General features: G+C 43.3%; 1 long non-coding RNA gene across 9 annotated transcripts in view; it reads left to right on the forward strand.

The window, feature by feature from the left end:
* The first annotated feature begins 11,030 nt into the window (after positions 1 to 11,030).
* The window catches only part of LOC101790713 (uncharacterized), a 36,567-nt gene continuing 25,921 nt past the window's right edge, over positions 11,031 to 21,676 (forward strand). For 3 of the 9 annotated variants that reach the window (XR_011805846.1, XR_011805853.1, XR_011805848.1), the window contains exon 1: positions 20,310 to 20,431. This is a non-coding gene — a long non-coding RNA (uncharacterized lncRNA). The other 6 variants (XR_011805850.1, XR_011805854.1, XR_011805852.1 and 3 more) reach the window with 6 other exon arrangements.

The following is a 21,676-nucleotide window of genomic DNA, read 5'->3' on the forward strand; positions in this document are numbered from 1 at the left end:
TATCCCATGTGTTTTGTGGCTTCCTCAAGGCTTCTTAATTGTTCTGGTATTGAATAGCAAAGTCTCTTTAGCACAGAGGAGTAGAGTATTTCATAATGAGCAAGTTCTCCAAATTAGTGCTTTTAGCCCACGTCAGAAAGCCAGCCACCACGGGTTGACTGCAGGAAAAAAATGAGCAAAGAGCAGCAGCAAAAAATGGCACGAGGAAATTCGCTATAATCAACTTGATGTGAATTATTGATGGGGAATAATAATGTCAGCATTAGCTATATTAAGGCAAGGGATTTTGCCGTGGAGAGGAATGAAGACGTGGATTATTTTTTTTTTCCTAATGCACCAGAAAGTATACATTATTAACAGATGTATAAATGTCTGAAAATCTGTTATTAACAACTGTATCACCGTGGTGGTGTGATCTGATCCCCAGCCCCCTGCCTGGGACACCGCAGCGATCTCACAGCACGACCGCAGGGAATTTTACCTGAGTTTCTTTCAAGTAGACATTTAAATTGCCTTTCGGTTAAGAGTGGGTCTACTACAGTCCCACTCTATCAAAAATTAGATTGGGATAAATGAGTAATGAAGTCGTTCTGGTTATAAGAATGGATTTGAAATGCGTTTTCTGGAGGACGCCATCTGAGGTAAGCAGGCCCTGAGCTCACCTTCGCCTCAGCTCCAACCTCCCCAGGGGGTTTGCTCCACGTTTACTGCTGACTGGACTTAAACTCCTCCGGATTTGCCTTTTCAATGCTTGTTTGTCCCAGCATGAGGTATTTTTGACCTGAATTTTGATCCACGTTTAGAGCTGAATTATCTGGAAGAACCCACGGCTCCCTTCACAGAGAACAAAAACACCCTCAAAGATCAGAGTCTGGAACAAAGTAAGATGCCAGTAGCCTTGAAGCGGATAAATATATTAATTATGAATTCATATATGCCAAATATACCACACACAGGCTGGGGAGCCAAATTTTTCACTGAATCAGCTGAAAAACAGAGGAATTTTTCAGAACTTCAGTCAGGCCTGTTCTTCGTGAATCTATTTTCAGCTGTATAACCGTCACGGGGAGTCCTGCCTCCTCAGCACGTGCCCTGATGACTTCCAGCAGTCACGTCACTTAGCCTGAAGTTATCTATGTCACATTTAGGTTACAGATTAAGGCACTTTGTGCCTTTTTAGCCATTCTGCAGAATCTGGTCTTCTAGTTGTTACCACAGACAGCTACGGGGATCCCTTCGGCCTTGTGTCATGGCTACCTCCATTTTGGGTGTCTCTAATATACCAGAGCACACCAAACAGCAAAAATTACTACCAGAAGAGCAGCTGAACAAACACAAATCAAAAAATCAAAATGGAGCAAACACCATCAGCTCTTCTGCTGCCAGGAACTGGCATGAAACTGAGCCGAAACAGCTCCCCAGGCTCCAGTGAACTCAGTCCCCATTGAGGACTGTGAAAGTTTGGCTACCTCACTGCCACATATGTAGGTATTTAGGCGTCTTCATCTGTAAATTGAAATCAGCTTCGAATTATTATTCACTTCTATTGTCGGAAATTTACTCATAATAGTGCTAGCAAGAAATTGTGATGAAACATAACCATTACAGTGCATTACACCAAGCAAATGAATACAAACAAGGGCTTCTATGAGCTTTGTGCTCACAATTTCGGTTTACAGAGGCATTCCTCCACACCTGGTATGCTCATGTAGCTGTACAAATGGGTAAGGCAGAGGTTACAGTCACTTTGCACTTTTGCCTGCCTTTATTTGCTAGTGCAAGCGACTCGCACTAACTGAAGACCCAAATTAAATCAAGGACAATAGGAGTTTTCAAAGCAAAGAAGCATGATGACTAATTAAGCCATTGTACCTCTCTTAGTCATTCATTTTAATAATCAATGCACTTATCTTTAACACACAGAAAGCATTCACAGCTTTGTTCATTTGTTGTCATTATGCGCTGGAACCAGAATTCATTGCTTGCCAAACCCAAAAAAGATGTTACTGATTTTAATGGGTGCCAAATCATGAGTCACTTACAAAGACAAATGATTATAGAGAAGAAAACACTGATACAGCCGCCTCCCTGGCATCATAAGGCATTTGAGACTGGTATAAAACACATCAGGACGTTCCTTATCCTCTGTCTTTGGCCCATGATGTTGAGAAATTGAAAACTTTGGCTCTTCTTGAGCAAAATCACCTGCAGCAGCTGCAGGGTACGATAACCTCACAGCTCAAAAGCCTCTCAGTGCTCACGTATGTCTGAATTTGGTTTAGGCAAATGATTATTGCTGTCAGACTAATTCACCAGATGACGTAACTGGTCATCAATTTGTTTTAGCAATAACACATTTCTTCCACAGGTAACGCTGTAGATCATATCTATATCACCCTGGCCACTTGAGTAAACACATTGACTTTTGGGCGCTCAAATTTTTGAGCACAGCCTCGCAGTGAAGTTGTGCTGGGCTGCCGGTTTTCCTTGTTGTTTTTTTAACTAGAACAATATTTTAGAGTGATTTGCTTCTTATTTACAGGACGCAGCCGATGATAATGCTGTAAATATCGTAACGGGTAACTCAGAAGACGCAGGCAGCTCTATAAACCAGGCATGCTTTATTACTGCCTTGCTGAGAACGTTGTGCCCGGATTCAGAGGCGGATTTCCAGGTTGGCTGTACGTGAGTTAATGCATGCAGTCAGGTTCCCCCAGGGAGATTTAGTTGGGAAGACATCTAATATTTGACCCGCGTTCAGGCAATTCTAAAGAAGCACCAGGTATGCATTCACGGCCGTCAACATATAAATATTTTACGCACATCGATGGTCCAAGCAGAGCATCGTGTTTCACATCTTTCCCTGCTAGGAACTAGTTTCTTATCCTGCTGCATCACCGTGCAGCTGAGTACATCATTTGTGGCACAGATGTTCTTTAAGGAGAACGTTTTTTTTTTCTGTTTGCAAACTGTATGCAAAGATGCAGCAATTTTCTCCAAAATATCTGCTACAGAGGATTATCCCACCCCACAATTTGATGGAAAATTAAGCATCATTCATGTTGGAAATAAGTGGCATGATACAAAGTAAGTTGCAAATAGTGTCCAAAAGTTGATCCCCCTCCTTTGCACTAATAATTCTTGAGGTCAAGGCTCCAGAAATCAGTTTGCATACGGTCTGCTAAGCAAGTGATTAAAGCTGCTCTGCTCGGACACTCCAGGTCATGGAGCATTGTTCTGTTATCTCGTTTCAGGAGGATAAGCCTGGCTCCCAAAAACAGAGCCGAAAGAAGAGCAAGAAAAAGAGATGGAGCTTTAAGTTTGATCAAAATGGAAAGTTGAATTTGGGTTATAAAGGAGAGAAAGATGGGCTTGGAGAAAATGCAGAGTAAGGCAGAAAAAAAAAATAGGGGGAAAATATATTGCTAGCTATTTGTCTAGTTTATTTTATGAGGTTGGACAGTAATTCTCTTTAACTATGGTTTCGAGAGCAGCTTGCCAGGAAACTAATAGACCCCAACATTTTCGACGTATTTACTCACCACAATATTTAAAACATTCACTCCATTAAAGTTCTTTGGTTAAAGGACTTCTTCCCAAGCAGCTTTATTAGTAATTAAAGGACGGAGTACTTTGTGAGGTTTGGGGTTTGATTTCTAAATGGCCTTCTACACAAGAAAAAGAGTTAATTATAAAATTCAGATCTCCTGCTGCCTTTTCACTTCGAGTAAAGGTTGGAGGAACAAGGGCTGTTGTGTAGGAAAAAGTCTGAAACAAGTTCCTTCCCTTTTCACTTTTCCTTATTAATTGTATCCATTCACATATCTGGAAGTAATTACAGACAAAGGAGAGGAATCAATGAATTTAAATAATAACTATTAACTTTCTCACTAGGTACATTAATTTTATGACAAGTCATTTGCCTATGATAATTAGCTTGGTGATACTGATGTACTTTCTTAATAAATCACGGAAAATAAATGGACTCGAAAGTTACATTATTTCAAATCAGAAATAAGGTTTTGGCCGTAAATGGTGAAAAACGGGGCTTCTGCCAGAGCTGTGCGAATGAGGACGCGGTAAAATATTAATAGGGAGAATTTTATACTGGTCCTTGGTGCGACATTAATGTTTGGGAGAAAACAGGACCGTGTTCATCTGGCCTCGTTCAATTGCAGTCATCTTCTTCGAGCCTCCTTCCTGGGGTTTTCCAGAATCAGAGGTGGTTTTAAAACCTGCAGGGGGAAAATCCGCTCCCCATTCCTCGCTCGCATCGAGCATCCCACAAAGCACTGCCAGGTACTGCAGGAGAGGTGTCGAGTGGAGATGAAAGCGGTCAGAAAAGAAAAATAACGCAGGTAAGGGAAAGCTGGGAGAAGCAGAAAGTTCTTGTGCCCCTATTTCATGAGAAGGAAACTTTTTGAGGTAATAGCCAAGGTTTGGGGTCGATCAAATGTGCCTGAATCAGAACTTCCTCACCTAACAAGAGGTTGGCAGGTGTTGTTTTTTTTTTTTTTTTTTTTTTTTGTGTGTCTGTTTTACTTTTCCCTAGGTTATTTTTGGCTTGTCTCTACACGGGCTATTCATAAATTATGCAGTTCCCATGCCCTAAGGAAAGCTTATGGGCTAGAAGTGTCTTTGCTGAATTTTGCATGGCTTTTGCATTTAATTTTTTTTTGCCTCTGTGAGATCCATGGATAAAAATAGGAAAAAATGGAAACAGACATTTAGGGCCTGTGAACAACCCTATTTACCCAGCTTCATTTGTTCAAGTCCGGTTCTCAGCACATCATATAAATACTTAAAGACACCACATCAGACCCCTTAATGGCTTATGAGCAAATTTGAGGGTTGGTTGCTACTTCTGGCATGGGTTTTCTTTGATATATTCACAGTTCAGCGGTGCTGGTACAGAGTGCAGCCCAGGACGCACGTACAATTGAGTTTAACGTCCCCAAAAAAGCATTTTAAGTGAAACAAAAGGGAAAAATTCCCCACTGAGGTCAGCGGGTGAGGAGTTTATCCTGTACTTTGATGGGATAAACACATCCTCAACGCATCTCCTTCCCTTGGTTCACCCTTTTCTGCTTGAGTACGAGCACTGTTATCTTCTCTTAAAATTAAGAAGAAGCTTTTTTGGAACCTTTCTCAAATCCACCCCCTCCCTTTTATTCATTCATTTATTCATTTATTTCTATTTTAACCCATCAGGGCTGGAAAGCAGTCTTGAGGAACAGCTCGATGTCAGCAAAGGCTGCCGAGGAGGAGAACTGGAAGGGGACATCACGAGGACAGGTGTCAGTCAGGAAGAAAATACCAGGCAGCCAAGCGAAAAGGCTGGGGGAGAGATCTAATTTGCAGAAGACGCTGCTGAAGGTGTACAAAGCAACACGAAAATCAACGTATTGATTTATCAGCCAGGGCAGCAATTGTTACAGATCAGAGCACGGTGTCCGGTGTGGCACGAAGAAGGATAAAACACGGAGGGCAAGTGCAAAACATGATGTCCTGGGAAGCTGCGTTGCATTTTGGTTGAGTCTGAACATGTTTTGTAAAGCCACGTCTGCCTTAGGAAGCTCAAACTGAAATGGGAAATTTCTTTTCTTTTCTTTTTTTTTTTTTTAATTTAAAAATTTTTAATGCTACTGCTGGATTTAGGCTAGACGATTACAAGCTTTTCTGCTGTGGAGAAGCTCAGAACTATCTTTTTTTTTTAGAAAACAACAGAGAACAGGTTGTGAATCTAAAGCAAATACTGGATTCAAAAGCAAATAATCAAAAGAATATATTGTATAATAAATGCGGAGTAGGCAAGAAGTCAGTGGGATCTGAATGAAAGTCAAACTCTGATTCTGGCCTGATCTAACAGAAAGCTGGATTGTAAACTTCAGCTGTGTCCATCTCTCCATGTCCCTTAATGCTGCAGTGAACAGAATTCGTGATGTTTTGAACAGTTGCCCTGTACCTCGCAGTTCTGTTTGTAGGATGCTTTAAATTTCAAGTGTTTTGAGCACAATGCTCCCACCTAACCCCAAAACACGACAGAGACAAAGCAGAAAACAGCAATTCAGACAACCAGCCTGACTCGACTGAGCCACAAAACTAACAGAGCTGGGAAAATGAAGTCTCTTGATGCTTAGATATAAGGTCCAGCAGGCTGTATTTTCTCCTGCTCAGAAGTTGTTGCTTTTGTTTTAAGGAATCTGAATTAATGTCTTCTGTCAGGCCAAAAGAAATGAGTCTGGGAGCACCTCCAGTTGGTACATAAATAATGGTGATGGTGCTCAGATGCAGCTTACTGCAGGCTCATCCACTATTCCACGAGCACTTCGGTGTTTAGTTTATCGTTGCTGCTGCTTTTTTACTGCAGCCAATATCCTACTGCCTGGATGCGGGGTGCGAGTTAATTGACACCGAAAAGGTGACGTGTCAGGGGAATAAAATTAAACAAGGAAGAGGAAAAGAAGAACTTCCCCTTCGGAGAGCTGAGCAATAAAGGCTTTATGGAAGAAAAGTGAAAAAATTCAGGCCACCTGAATTTGCACAGCTCCCAAGCAGCTTCAAATGGGGTTACAGGAGGCTGTCATTATGGCTCCTGATTACAGCCTCTTCAGTCACCCAGTGCGGCCGCAGCTTGCTGTTCCTTCCTTCTCCCTGCAAAGAAAGGTCTCAGTGAGTGAAATTGCAAATAAATGACTTTCATTAACGGCATTCTCTTGTCGTAACCTGTTGAGAATAACCCTGACGGGGCAGGCTTTTTGGAGACAATGTCGCCCGGATCCCAAACTGGGTCTGGATGTGACAAGGGCAGCCTCAGCCTCGCTGTTTATTTAAACAAACTCTTGATCTGACAGCCTCTTACAGCTGACATTTTTGGCGCCTGTGTGCGCGTGGATGGTGAGGTGAGAGCTGTCAAAATGCATCAGTTGAAAGAGAAATCCAACTTCCCCTGTTTCTGAAACCTCTGTTTTTCTTTCCTCTCTCTGTATTTTACAGAGGAGTCAGGCTGGCCCTGTTTTATGGGAAGAAGATTGCACGATACGCATCTGTTTTGAGAAGTTTACATTCAGACATAAAAAATCCAGGCGGGATTTTTTTTTTCCTATTTTCTTTTTATTAAATTTTATTAAACTGCCTCAACAGTTACCATGCCAAGAGAAAGGAAACACAAGCAAAGACGTCACCAACTATGGACTTCAGCATCAGGCCTTGTAAAATTCTCAGGCACCATAAAATTTTCTGTGGATCACTGCTTGTTATTGCTAGAAGCCTCTCTTCCATTTGGTTGCGATGATCCTGGCTCACACCTTGCCATGTTTATATTGCATTTCTGCCTGTTTCAGAAAAAATCCAATTAATAATGATAGGTTATATATGAGTTTACTAATAAACTGACGTGAAAAATGTGTGTAATGAGTCATTTAGGTCCGTGGCACTTCCCTGGATTAATAATCCAAATGGCTGAATTAAGATTTATGGAATGAAACCTTAAGGGACCTCTTACTGTCATTTTTGGTAAATAATTTTCTTTAAAGCCGCACAAATAAACATTTATTTTTTTTTTTGCATACTAAAACCTAATAGGTCCTAAGAAACCATTACACTCATCTGTGAAATAATATGCATGTTTAAATGCATCTAAATACATTTTTAATGTATTCCTGCTATTCCAAGAGAGACCATAATGTCCCTTGTGCAGCAATAACTGTTTATTATATCGATTTTCATGCACACAAGCTTTTTTTTATTATTTTTTTTTCTTTTACCTAGTACAAAAGCAATAAGACATTAACCCATAAAATCTACCCTCAAACAAAATCACAGATTTCAACTAATCCTACAAAAGAGAGGAAATTACGACTACAAAAATACTGTTTTTTTATCCACGGCTCAGCTCATTTTGGTTGTAATTAAAGTAAGCCTAGCTCCATGAGCTGGGATCACTTGTGGAGGTTAGAGACTAGAGAAGATGTTGTTAGCTCTGATGAGGACTATCAGGATTTTAGCCTCCACGTTCAGCTTTTAGCACACCAGTGCTAGGCCATGATGTTGTGGTCCTACTGGGAGGTCCTGGTCTCAGGCAGAGCCCAACGAAACGTCCTTCAGAGGTTCTGGAGCTGAAGGATCTTCAGGGAGGATCCCACCAGAAGGATCTGATCTCCTTATGGGATGGAGACTTAACTCAGCACCCCTCTGAGGTCTGCCTTGTCACCGTGTGGGTGACCGAGCACTGGAACGGGTTGCCCGGAGAGGTTTGGGTTTCCCCTTCATGGATCATCTCCAAAAACCACCTGGTCATGGTCCTAGGTGGCCTTGCTCCAGGAGATGACCCAGATGACCTGCACGGGTCCCTTCCAACCTCAACCATTCAGCGACTCTGTGAATTTCTGGGGTCAGTGGCGACGTTCAAGGCCGATGTTCAATTTTACAATCTCCTGTCACTCATTACTTGCTAAGCAGTGTCTTAATTGCAACCATGGTCTATCAAGCTATGAAATAATTCTTCTGGTCAACCACCCAACCACCTTTCCCAGATCTGCCACAGCGCTCCTGCCACAGCTGGGCATAAAAAGGTGAGAAAAAGGCAATAGTATATTTATCCAGGAAAACATGAGGTATTATAAGTGCTGTGGTGGATGGTGTCAAAGACTAACATTACACCACATGTGTGTGGCAAAGATGTTGATTTTATGCACGTTGGTGGCTGTTTTTATGCAGACTGAGGGAAAAGCAGACATAATAAAAGCCCAAAGGCCTCCTCGTGCTTATTATAAACTGGAAACACATTCAGCAGGTGGGTACGGCCTATGGAGATCCACACAGCCGGGTGGCGACCCGGCCAAAAGGTCAACTGCCCCCCCCAGGGCCGCCATTGCGGTGCGGGCGGCGGTCACGTCGCGCACGTCGCCTGCCCCATAGCAACAGCGCGCGATTGGCCGCTGGCGGAGGCGGGAGGCTCGCGCCCTCTGATTGGCTGCGGCTCGGCGCGAGCCCGGCCGAGCTCCGCCCCTTCCGCCCCTCAGCGTTTTAGTCGCCGCCGGACGGCGGCGGGGACAGACGTGGGTTTCTGCGCTCCGCGGTAATGCCGGGCCTAACCGCTACGGGCCCCGCGCCGATATAGAAATCCAAACGATGAAAGGGAAAGGAAAAACATGTGCCTGTGAGCAGCAATGAAAAGTCAGGAGAGAGGAGCAGCTACAGGTGGCAATAAGAGCTCTGAAGCGCAGCGTATGCAGCTTGAAAAGTGAGCATGGTTCCGTATCAGGGGCACTGCTGCCCCATGTCTCAGCTGCAGAACGTATATGCGCAGAGATGCTACCATGAAATGCTCTGCTCAGGCAGACCCTGCTGAATGAAGAAGGGCTGCTGTGTGCAAATGGGCAGAAGAGCAAAGGCTGGATCTGCATTCTCCTGAGGCTTCTCATGATCGTAATTGAGATGATCTGGGAGAAGGGGATGATGTGGAAGTGGCTGCATTCATTCTAATATTGGAGCAAACAACAGATGCTCTTACCTCATGAGCAGGTTTGCCTCCATGGCATTGACAAGGTTACTCCTTGTGACAAAAGGCTTAGAGCTTGGACATCCTGGCCTGAAGGCTTGAGGGAGCCACATCAGTGTCCATAAATACCTGCAGGGAGCACAGAGCAGGGCTCTTGCTGGTGCCCATGGCAGGCACAGAGGCAGAGCCTTGGGGCTCCTCGGGGAGGTCTCCAAGAGCCGCATGGACGTGGAGCTGGGCACCCTGCTGGGGCAGGGCATGGACCCAGTGGACACAGAGTTCCTCCCAGTGCCAAGCAGCCAGTGAGATAAAGCAGCCAGCAAAGATTGAGCCTAAGAACGGATGGCCCAAATTGTCCATAAAGGGAAGAAGGAGCAAATCAAGTTACTCTTCCCCATGGATGAGGGTCAACGTTAAGAATTGGGGCTGAGGGCTCTCCTAGAAGCCTTACACCCCTGCCAGCAGATGCTGGGCAGCTCTAAAGCCACTTTTCCACAGTGAATAAACTGTGCAAACCCCATTCTGCGGCAGTTGCTGTCTATGTGCCCTTACAGCACAGGCAGGCTGCAAGTAACTCGGGGTTTTGTAGAAGGAGGGCGGCTGCTGCTGTTCCTCAAAAGCCTTTCCAGTGCTACAAGAACGGGAGGGAGGGAGGGGTGGGAGCCCAGTCTGGCTGTTCCCAGTAACTTACTGGAACGTGAGGGGTCTGGGTTGGGGTACTGGGTGGGCAGAGGGTCCGTGCCGCTTCTGGGTGGGGGTTCTGGGTGGGGGGAGAGCGTCTGTGCCCCTAATGAAGAGACACCAGCAGGGGCATTAGGGGAAAAGAGGGGTCTCCAGCTAATGAAAGGATCCTAGGTGGGTGGAAAGAACGACTGAACCCTATTTGAGGGGTCTCCAGCTAATGAAAGGATCCCAGCTGGGTGGAAAGAACGACTGGACGCTATTTGAAGGGTTGGGAAAGGGAAGGTGGGGGGGCAGAGGGTCAGTGCTGTTATTTAAGGGGTCCCAGTAGGGGTTCTGGGTGGGCAGGGTGGCTCTGTTCCTTTATGGGATCTGGTAAGGGGTGGTGGGAGGGCGGGGGGGGAATCCGTTCCTTTATGGGATCTGGTAAGGGGTGGTGGGAGGGCAGGGGGGCTCTGTTCCTTTATGGGATCTGGTAAGGGGTGCTGGGTGGGCAGGGTGGCTCTGTTCCTTTATGGGATCTGGTAAGGTGTGCTGGGTGGGCAGAGGGTCCCTGCTGCTACCTGAGGGGTGTCCGGGCAGGGAGGTGGGCTTCTGGGTTCAAGCTGCTTCCAGAAGGGTCTGGAATTAAGGGATCTTGTGGGGTGGTGGGAGGAAGGAGGGTCCAAGCGATTTGTGGGATCTGGGCAGGGGAGGTGGGAGGGCAGAGGGTGGGTGCTGACAGTTAAGGGATCCCAGCAGGGTGGGCTCTGCTCTGCCACTGCTGGGATCTCAAAAACTCCGTGGGTGGAGGTGGGTGTGGGTGGGCTCTGCTTGAGGGAGGTTGGGAGAGGGTTTGAGGGTAAAAATGAGGGAAGGGGGAGGAAGAAAAAGCCAGGAGGGGATGGAAGGGGAGGGAAAAATATGGGAAATCCTCCTTGCTTGTATCATAAATACAGTTGTGGAGGGATGGACTTGGACATCCCGCTTGTTAAAACACAGAAAATACTTCAAAAACTTATTTTTTTCTGCTGCAAATGGTTCCATTTCCAGTTTCCAGGAGCTAAAGGAAACGCTGCACTTCCAAAGAGGATGCAGCAACCTGAGAACAATTTGCAGCATATGTTTTTTATTTGGATTAGGAGTTTATCTTATTTGTTTTTAACTTACATCTATTTAACCCAAATTTGATCACCTATATATCTGTATACATACATATGGGTAGAAAACCTGTATATGTTGTATACAGAACTATTTCTCTTGATTAAAACCAAAAAAAAAATAAAAAAAAAATCCCAAACCCTCATCTCTCCCCTCCTCAGCCACTCCGACGGAAAAGGGCTGGAAGAGGAGGAAAGGAGAGATGGGCGGATGGGATATTCGGCTGGAAGGAAGGAGATTGCTCGCTCCAGACAGGTATTGGGTTATTAATTCCCTCGAGTGGAGCAAATCTCGTGGTTTCCATGATGTGGCAGGGAAGTTATTTCGCTGCAGCACGCTGCCCTGCCCCACACCGAGAGCATTCTCTCATTTTGGCTGCAAACGCGCCCTCCTCCAAAGCAATTCTTCTCTGCCAGTTCTAATTTCGCAGCTCCAGCCCGCTCTGCAGCAAGTAAACACGGCTATTTTGATAAAGAAAATAATTAGCTACCATTGCTAATTATGCTAATCCTCTTCTAGGGTGGTCACGTTAGAATGAAAAAAAGGCTTTGGACGGTTTTGCGCTGCCCGTTTGGGTTGTGCAAAGCTATGATGGTTTTTCCCTTTTCGATATTGAAGATAATGTTCTTAAAAATATAAAAAAAAATATAAAAAAATATATGAAAAATATTAAAAAATCTTTCTAATCAGAGATAGAGAATTGAAACCAATCTCCAGGGTGATGAAAACTCCCAGCTGGATGCGTTTCAGCTCGGGAACACAGGCGTGGAGGCACGAAGTGGTGTTGCCCATATGATGGGTGTCCTTTGGTTCATCTCAACGTTTGAAGACAACCGAAAAATGAACCCTCTGTCAATGGGTTTTCATCGAAATAACCCAGGGAGATTAAAAAAAAAAACTGAAATCTGTGTTAGAACTAAATCAGCACTTCGGAGAGGCCGAAACTCCAAGATGTTCTCCTCTGTCCTGGCTCTGGCAGCAAGAATTGACCTGGCACTGCATCGTCTCACACGACAGACCCGGAGGAGGATTTTCCAAGAGGATCTGCTGGGGAGCAGTCAGGTAAGTTAGAAAAAATTGCTGGTACTGATCTGTGTGTAACAAATGTTGTCATGCTCTTGCCTGATTTTAGAGTTTCTTTAAAATAAGCAGGTTCTCAAAGAGTTTAATGAGTTAAAACAAACACTCCCACACCGTCAGGAGTTGATTTTAACTCACTGCTGGGAGGAAAGGAACAACTGGAAGGCCCTTCTGCAAATATCAGGCTCTTCCACATTTGTTTTGCAGCCGTGTGCTCCCTGCTAACTTTGGGGTAGATGAGCTGGGTGGAACAAAGACATAAGGGTTTAATTATCTGGGAATAACAACAAGGGGAATTGCAAGACAGTAATTAACAGCATATCCAAAGTAACTAAGAATGGCAAACAGACTTAGTAAAACATTTCCAGTTTATTTAATACAATCCACAGATGCAGAGGAGCTGCTCTGAAACCTAATTGCTAAAGTCCAGACACAAATTTCAAGATTATTTAGATGTGGAAACAAAAGCTGCACAGTTTTCCGTTTGTTAGGAGGGATAAAGTGCTTCTAGGTAATTCCTTAGCTCTGTAATTTCTATTTTTCACCAGGATGGTGCTCTTTAAAAGGCTGGTATTTTTTTGAAGATACCTCGCTTGAGCTGATGCTCAGATACCCAACTCCCAGTTTAATCTTCTTTTAGGACCCAAACTGAATTTCAACCTGTGAATCATATCAGAAAAGAACCAGGATCCTTTCCTGGTGTCTCCCAACAGGGAGGATTTGGAAGGAGGTTTACGAATAGAAATTCATCATTCCCCCTTGTTGATCCCTGTGCTAACCAGCTGCGGAAGCAGGCCGTGATTTATTGTGATCTGAATCCTACCTGGGTGCCAAGGAATGTTCCGAATTTTGTTCCAGGTCCCACGAGCACGTTATCAGATCTGTGCTAACGTCATGCTTTTATTTTCTGCTTTACTTACCTTGTGTGACAGGCAGAGGATGTAAAGAACAAACGTGTGTTATTTAAATGCTCTGATCCTTTGAGTTATATTGCCTAAAGATGAGTGGGGAACATTATTCTGCCTCTCCTGATTGCATTTTACTTTCTCAAACGCACTGCACAATCCCGAAGTGGTATTTATTATTTGGAAAGAATGTGATTTTGAGTGAATGAGTCAGCTGCTTTGTTGCACTTCTAACGTTTTAACTAGATTCAGGGAGAGAAAGGAGGTGACCAAAACAAACATCAGATGACCCAGGCTGCGATCCAGCAGTTTGGCTGACTTCAAAGCACGAGGCGACTCGGAATCTAAACTTCAAACCAGCGTAGACATACCCTAGATTCAAAGCCCAGATCAACAAACACACGAGCCAGTAAGTTCGAGCTGGAATCCCTCAGGCTGTATCTACACTGTGTAGAATCAAGACATGAAACAGCAAGGCATAAATCCTCTTTGAATGGAGGCCCTTCCACTAACATGCCTTCTTTTTTTCCTTTATTTTGCTGATTAAACTTCTTTTTCACCTTTGAAAAACAAACCAGTTACAGATTTTAGGCATTTTTTTTAAGACACACACATGCAATCAACCTCACGCGGATGATTGCTCAACATTTTCAAAAATCCTTGCTAAGGAGTGGTTCAGTTTTGACTACCTCCCCTAAGTAAGTTTGGCAGTTTCAGCTGAAGATGGTTTCCTTTCCTGCCTCGTCCAAAATGGGAAACGGCATTTCTCTCTCCTGTTTGGTGTTTTCCACGGTAAATAAAGAAAAACAGAGGAGCTTCTTACTACTTGTCAGTTTAAAAAATTTAGGTACTGACTTGTATTCACATCAGCTTCTCTCTCTGTGGTAGAGGAGTACAGTCAATAGCTTTTTCACCAGGTTTTGAAAAGATAATTCCAAGTGATTTAAAGAGCCTTGAGGTTTCATCTGAGAATAAACACAACATTATTGTTGGAGATATTGAAGGGAATAAACTAAAAGTGGAGATTTTAGGTAGATCTTCTTACGAGGACAGAATGACAATACAGGTCCCAGTAGAACGTATTTGCAATCCTAACTTTTTCAAAGTGTCTGTTCCAAAACATTACCCCTCTTATTTTCAGAGGGATTCCTCCTTCCCATTAGCCGAGGAACATTATCGTTAGCATCCAGATAGCCATTTAGGTCGAGGAACATCGTTTAAATTAATAACGCGTATTGGAGCTCACTTTTTGAAGAGAGGTCAAAGGCTTGGAAAAGTTTTTTGTGGAAAAAGAGGCGAGAGGTTGTTCTAGGCAGGTAAATCATCAGTTAGCTTGTGTTCTGCTAGTGATGACTACTTTTGTGGCATAATGATGAGTTTCAGACCATGCTGACGGTACTGAAGGTCTCAGAAATTAAAATACGCAGTCCAGAGTTAGATTTTTCATGTCCTTATTGAATCGTGGCACCCCAACTGCACACAGCACTCGAGGTGAGGCCGCACCTAAATTGCCTCAGACAGCTAAGCCAGGAGGAGTCCACATCTCACCCCAATCTACAGAACTTAATTAAAAAGCTAAATTGCCCAAATTCCCCCTTACACATGCACCAGGAAGCTAAGAGTGCTCGAAAACGCTCCGGTCTTTGGCAAGTGGTGTGGAGCAGCGTGCTCCTACGCTGTGAAATTTTGGCCTCCAAAATAGGCCGACTTCATGCAAGCTGGATGTTGGGAAGCGTCCTTGGCTGGTGCTAACTGCCTGCCTCCGCCTGGAAATTTGGGGGGAAAAACTGCTAGTTGGCTGGTTGGCAGAGCTGAGCCAGGGACCGTGCCAAGAGTTAACCATATGGGCGATTCAATTCCTGTGCCTGGAGACATTTAATTTCCTGGAACAGGCACAGGCGCAGGGAGTTCAGTGGTTCCAGATCCCAGTAACCCTCTGTGAGCATGCAGGGCTGTAAAAAGGGCTGGGAAACGTTGCTAATTATCCAGAAGTACAGATGCTTGTTTGCACGATTTTGCAGAGACACTGCTGATAATGGAAATAAAATTTTATTTTCTACTTTTATAGGTCAATGCTCCGAATATATATACACTTAGGGGCATGGAATTTATAGAGTTATATAAAATATGTACAAATAAAAGCCTACTAAGATGAAATTAGTTGTGCTTAGAAGACCACACGTTTCAGTGGCTTTTTGTCCACTGAAATGGAAGCAATGTCCTTTTTTGGGAAGGGCTGTATTTTATTATTTTAATTTTGATTAATACCTGAAATATTTAATCCTGCATCTTCGTACAGAAGGCTCAGACACGGCGTGAAAAGTTTGCTTGGGCAGCTACGTGAGGTAATAGCTGTTTAGGCAAAAATGTAGAAGGATTAGGATGGTTCTGCTTTTTCCTTTGATGGGAATTGAAAGCAGGGACCGTGTTCATTGCTTGTCACCGCCGAGTCTCCCACGGGGGAAGAAAGCAAAAAAAATGGAAATTTAGTACTGAATTTGGTATGTATCTACCTAGCTTATCCAGGAAAATAATGTACTTACGGTAAGTAACCAGAAGGCACTACACTTCAGCTTTGTGCACATATTACTTTGGACTAGACATAACTGCCTCTCGCAAGAGAGTTGTATACATTTAGACATGGGAGTGCCTGGAAAATACTGTTCAAACTTTTTTTTTTCAGCGGGAATTTATACAAGGTAGTGAGCCTCTGGAATTGTTGCGTCCATCTGCTGTTCTCTGCGCTGAATTGCAGGGGAATGCCCACAGAATTACAAGCAGCCCATGGCTCTCTTTATCTCCACTCTTTTTTTTTTTTTTACACCATATCAAGTCCCAGGTAACTGGGGGGGAAGGTGTAAGCAGTGAAGGAACAGAGCTTTGTATTTATGATCCTGATTTACCAACCCTAACCTTTTTTTTTCTCTCTCTGGAACGTTTTGCAAGCATAACCCACCAAAATGCACATTGCCTGCTCTTAACAAGTGGGTTTTGCTGGAGAGACAGAATCAGAAATGGGCTTTTCTGTGCAGCCTTGACACAGTGGCTGTTAAGAAATTGCAGTATTGGCAAGTGACAAGTGGCAAGAGCAGCATTGTAAAAGCAAGAAAATCCTGTGTACTGCAGAAAAATGAAATAAAAAAGCAAGAGACTCCCGTGAACTGCAGAATATTGCAAAAACATGCTGGATAACTTTTTAAGATTTACGATTGAGCTCGTTTAATCTGACTTTGGGCATATTAGGTGTTTAAATTTTGTCTCATCACACTCATTGTTTCGCAGTCAGGCTGAAGAAACAGGCACATAAAGAGGATGGAGCAGCTGGAGATGTCCACTCGCTTTGCCCTCTGGCAGCACACATTTCTTCCCATTGATTTTAATACAAGCAGAACTTACACTTAGTTCTGACTTTTGGCCTGACGTTCAATTACTCTTTCTCCAGAGACGTAAGAACAATATTCAAATCTGTAAGAAGGCAGAAAAACCATTTCCAGCGTGAGTTAAATATTTGCTTTTTGATTTTATGCTTCCAGTGAGGTTTTCAAATTCCTTTTGGATTTTTTTAAGCTACCTTTCCATTAATGTATTAGACAATGATTATTTAAATTCCTACAGATGGATTGATGATGTTGTCAGTACCTAAGAACGAGTGGTTTATGGCTAGGGATATTTCCTGCTAGATGTAAATAAAAATCCAAAGCTTTTTTAATACGATTGCAATTGGTCTGCAGAAAATTCGCATGTAATTTTCTTTGTAAATAATGGCAATCCACACAAATTGCCTGCAAAGATGACTCAGAGGTTTTTAGCTGAGAGTAAACGTGTTCTGAAGGTTTCTCCTTAGGTACCAAGGAGGCATTTTCCTCCATCAGGTGGCAGCAGTCCAGGCTCTGCCCATAACCCAGGATCTCAGGATCACATTCCCCGGCACAGGAGGCTTCTTCGTAGGATTTTCCTTTTCCTTCAGGGTTTTTCCTGCTGATTTTTTTTTCTAGTATGATTTTTCTGTATCAGAATATCCCATAACACGTTTTGTATGCCAGCATCACAGCGAGAACCTTACCTCCCTGCATCATCGTGCCAACGGGACTCCCTTCTCCTTTCCTCTGTGGCACCGCCGTCATGTTTGATATCCAGGACAGACAGATGTGTGGCTTTACAAGCGATAAATGAAGGCATAAATTAAGTTTATTAGACTTGTCATCATATTGGGAAGTCAGCCTTCAGCTTCTGCTTTGGCATGAGACTGAGTGAAAATTGCCTATGGCAAGCTGAGTCTGGGAAACAGTCGTAAAATACATGGTCAAAATCCTAATATAAAGGATTAAAAAAATCCTAGCAAAGGTATGGAGGATGAAACATCAACAACTCCTCCTCAAGAAAATGATTTCCTTTTAGGTGGGAGATTAGGTGACCTGGCATCCTTTTAAGATTTTACCTTCTGTGGTTGTGTGGTTCCTCCTGCAGATGAGATCTCCGCAGGTGACAAGCACTCCCTGGGTACAAGCTGTGCTCAACTATGAAAGCAAACATTTTCCTCACCCCATTGCTATTTTACAGTGACTTTTAGGGAATCTCTGGCTTTGTTCTGGGATTTTGTTACCCACAAAGCTTTAACGTCATGTTGCACTACAACCGTCCACCGACTCAATCTCATAATGAGAATTAAAAAGGAAAAGGTTTCAGAAATGTTTGTAGTTCCACGTTTTTTTTTCACCAGATTCCTGATTCTTGACATGGTACTGGGCTGCAATTTCAGATTAGATGAAAAAATAATAATAAATTAAAAAAAACAAAGCCAAACAAAGCCAACAACAGCAGTAAAACACTCATAGTGAAAAGCCCAACTAGCATCTTCTTTATCAGCAGTGATTTTTACTGAATTTCATCATGCTTCTCTTGCTGAATTTCTTTCAGTGATGCTTGAAACCTGGCTTCTTGCTAGTTGATTATTCGGAACAGTATTAACAGTGTGTTTCAGTATTTTTAGGTGAAAGCTGTGACTACTGGGGAAGCCTTCCTTTTGTGATGCCCGGGTTTAGCAGGGGACTGGAAAAATTACTTTCTGTAAAACCTGCTCCTGGATTTAGCCCCTCTGCAAAGCATTTAAGAACAAACCAAAGCCATCTTCAGCTGCGTGTGGATGTGTTGCAGATCTACAAAAGCTCCATTTTCTGCCCGAGGTGCTTCGTCGATCCGTTTGCTGTTGCTGTTTTACGAGGCATCACCTTTTGCATTATTTCTTTTTCCTTCTCTCTGAACAAGGTAAACTTTTTCGAACAAGAAGGTAGACGCTGAACAACGATTGATGAATAATAACAGATTCTCTGAACGCCTCGGTTTGCATGGGAATTAGTGCTGGTGTGGTCCACCCAGCAGCAGCACTCTCAAAGTTTCATTAATATGCAGGCTCACAAATGGCAAATAAAAGAGCAGAAGAGCGTTCAAAAGAGTAACCAAGAGAAATACAAACCAGTGTGCCTGAATAACATATTTACCATGCCCATTTCTTTCAGCTCTGATATTTAAGCATCTTAAAGACGTGTCCACAATTGTGCAAGAGCATCCTGCCTTCAAAACCTTCCGAGACCTGCAGCAGCATGGTTCCTACTGCCTCTCATAAGCAGCTCGGGAAATGCCAGAGGAAACATCAATTTCTTTCAGCATTAGACAACACCTTAACAGTCCCTCCTGCCTGGAGCTGCTAGAAAGAAGCCCTCGGCAGTACATGATAGCTCTATTGATCCAGTAAAATTCAGCAGCAGTGCCACGTGTACATATTTACACCTTTTCCTCAACTATTTGCACATAAATGGCAACCTTTCTGATTTGTATACCATTCTTCTACCATTTTCTAGAGCCTACAATAGGCCAAGTCAATGAGCAAGTTACATAAAAAAGGAAAATGTACTTGTAGGACTCAAGCCAGTAAATCAGAGATGTTATTCTTAGATTCATACATCTTTAAAGTCAGAGCTTTTGGAGTATTTAATTCCAAAGAGAACTCAATGGTTTGATAATAGTAAAATATTTCACGTTTAGTTTTTTTAAAAGGAGTTTATTATGATATGCCTGAACACATTTAGTGGAAACAATTGAGAAAACGTAAATTTCCTATAAAAAAAAAAAGCGTCCTGCACTTCTCTAAGATAATTTAAGGAAACACTACTTGTGTTGCTCATTATAAGTAAAACTCCTTTACAAAAAGACCAGGGGATATCCCTCTTTTCTTGTAGCTTGCCCTGGCTAGATGTTGGTGATCTCTAACTCTGGGCAGCTTCCCTGCTTGTTGCAAATTAACGAACGAACTCTCTTCCAGGTTCTGAAAGGCAAAATATTTCTTCCTAGATCCTCAGGAGTTCAAGAAGAAGCGGTGCTGGTAGCACACCATGCAGTGCAGTGAGGATTTCTGGCCCCAGATCAGATTCTCAGTAGGCAAAACTGACAAAACCCAGAAGAAACTGGGAACTTCTGTCTCATTTCACAGGTTGGCCTGCCATGGGCTTTGTGGAAACAACCCACAAAGCTGCCAAAAGGCTGAGTTGGGATTTTAATCTTTGTTTTATTGAGACTCAGCTGAAACACCAGCGACAGCATAACACCAACATCCACACGGGTTGGGAGCTGTACCTTTGGAAGTTTTAGCAGATGAAATACTAAAGATGCTGGGGGCTTACCAAGAAGAAACAAATAATTAGCGTGGCGTGTGCGCCGATGTAAATTTACATGAGGGAGACAGAGATAAGACTGCAAGCTACTCTGCCCTTGCTCAGAAGTAGCCTAACGCTGATACATTTTAAAAGCTTTGGCTGAATTCCTGCATCCTCCTGCCAGCACAGCTTCTTCCAATAAAACCAGAAATCTAATATTTTTTTCGAAGGTCAGCGAGGCTTCCTAACACCTTTATCTCTCGTAGGCATGTCTTAAGTCCATGCGGTGTTTCTAAATAACCTCTTATTTTTTTTTAATTACGACTTAGTTATGATTTTCCTTGGCACAGACGAATGTGGAGCTCGTGTAAGACACCAGACAGCAGAGTGTGAGCACAATACAGCAGAGAAAAGACACAAAAAGACGTTCATTTCCAAGTACCAGCACTCCAGCGATGTATTTCAGCGTAAAGGTATGAGAATGTGGTTGGAAAACGGAGGGTATATATGATGTGAAGTGTCCTGATGAAATCCTAGGTAGAAGCACTAGTTACAACTCAGCATCTGCCACATCCACAGTAGGCATGCGATGCTCCTGGGGGATGCTCGTGCAGCCACTTCTGTACGTCAAGGAGCTGGCAGAGCACTTTGTTTTTAATGGGCATGCTCCTCTCTCAGTGTCACGAGGCCAGACATTTCCAGATAATGCATTTCCAGATAATTTCCAGGGGTATTTTTGGTAACAGTTCTAGGTATAACCTTTGGAACATATTGATTTTCATTATGTCAAATGATAAGTCTCAACAACTATTAAATTATATGTGTGCCACGCTAAATACTTGCAATGAAAAGAGCTGCAAGGCCTCAACTGCAGAGCCCAGCAAGTGGAAAGGACCTCAGGGGGTCTCCATCCAACCTCCTCCTCCAAGCAGGGTCAACGCTGGACTCAGCCCGAGGTGCTGAGGGCTTTCTGACCCCAGCCAGGTCTTGATTATGATCCGTTTCATACAGATAACACGCAGGGAGCTGCCTCGTGAGCTGGTAAAGGGATAAATGGGATAAAAGCACGGGCTGGCAGATGAAGTAGTGCCTATTTAAGAAGTGTATGTACCGATTCTCCTTCCCCCTATATCTCTTATAGGGTTTGGTGCCAGTCTCCTGCTGTTAGTATTATTTAAATGCTTTCTGGAGGTGAGATAATAACTTTTCCTTTATGCATGCCTGAAGAATCTGAAGCGCCGAGGTAGTGATAGCCAGTATAACTTAATTTCAAAAGTAATTAACGAGGCTGCATTTTAATGAGCCTTTTTATACAGTGTTGTGAACTGGGCTGTTTCATGATGCCATTGTTCTCGGATTGCCGGAGGAAAAAAAAAGAAAAAAAAAAGGAAGCAGAATCTGGAAAAATTAATTTAAGAACAGCAGCAGCCCAAAGAAGAGCCAATCGCTACATCAGTTTGCATTTATTTTATCCTTGCAGGTAATTTTGGAAGCGAAAAGGCAATTCTTCCAAAGTTCTGGTACAGAAAGGATTCATGAGGCTGTAAATTCCTGCCCTAGTCTTCTAACTCATCAGCCTCCTTTCTTTCTGGAGTGGTTTAGGATTCCGTTTCTCACTGTCTTTTCAAGAATGCCAAACAGGGTCTAAGCAGAAAGAATGGTGTCTATAATGAGTAAGCAAGGCTTTATTATTATTATTTTTTTTCTGTGGCATGATT

Source organism: Anas platyrhynchos, chromosome Z (assembly GCF_047663525.1).
Source record: "Anas platyrhynchos isolate ZD024472 breed Pekin duck chromosome Z, IASCAAS_PekinDuck_T2T, whole genome shotgun sequence".
Classification (NCBI taxonomy): Eukaryota; Metazoa; Chordata; class Aves; order Anseriformes; family Anatidae; genus Anas; species Anas platyrhynchos.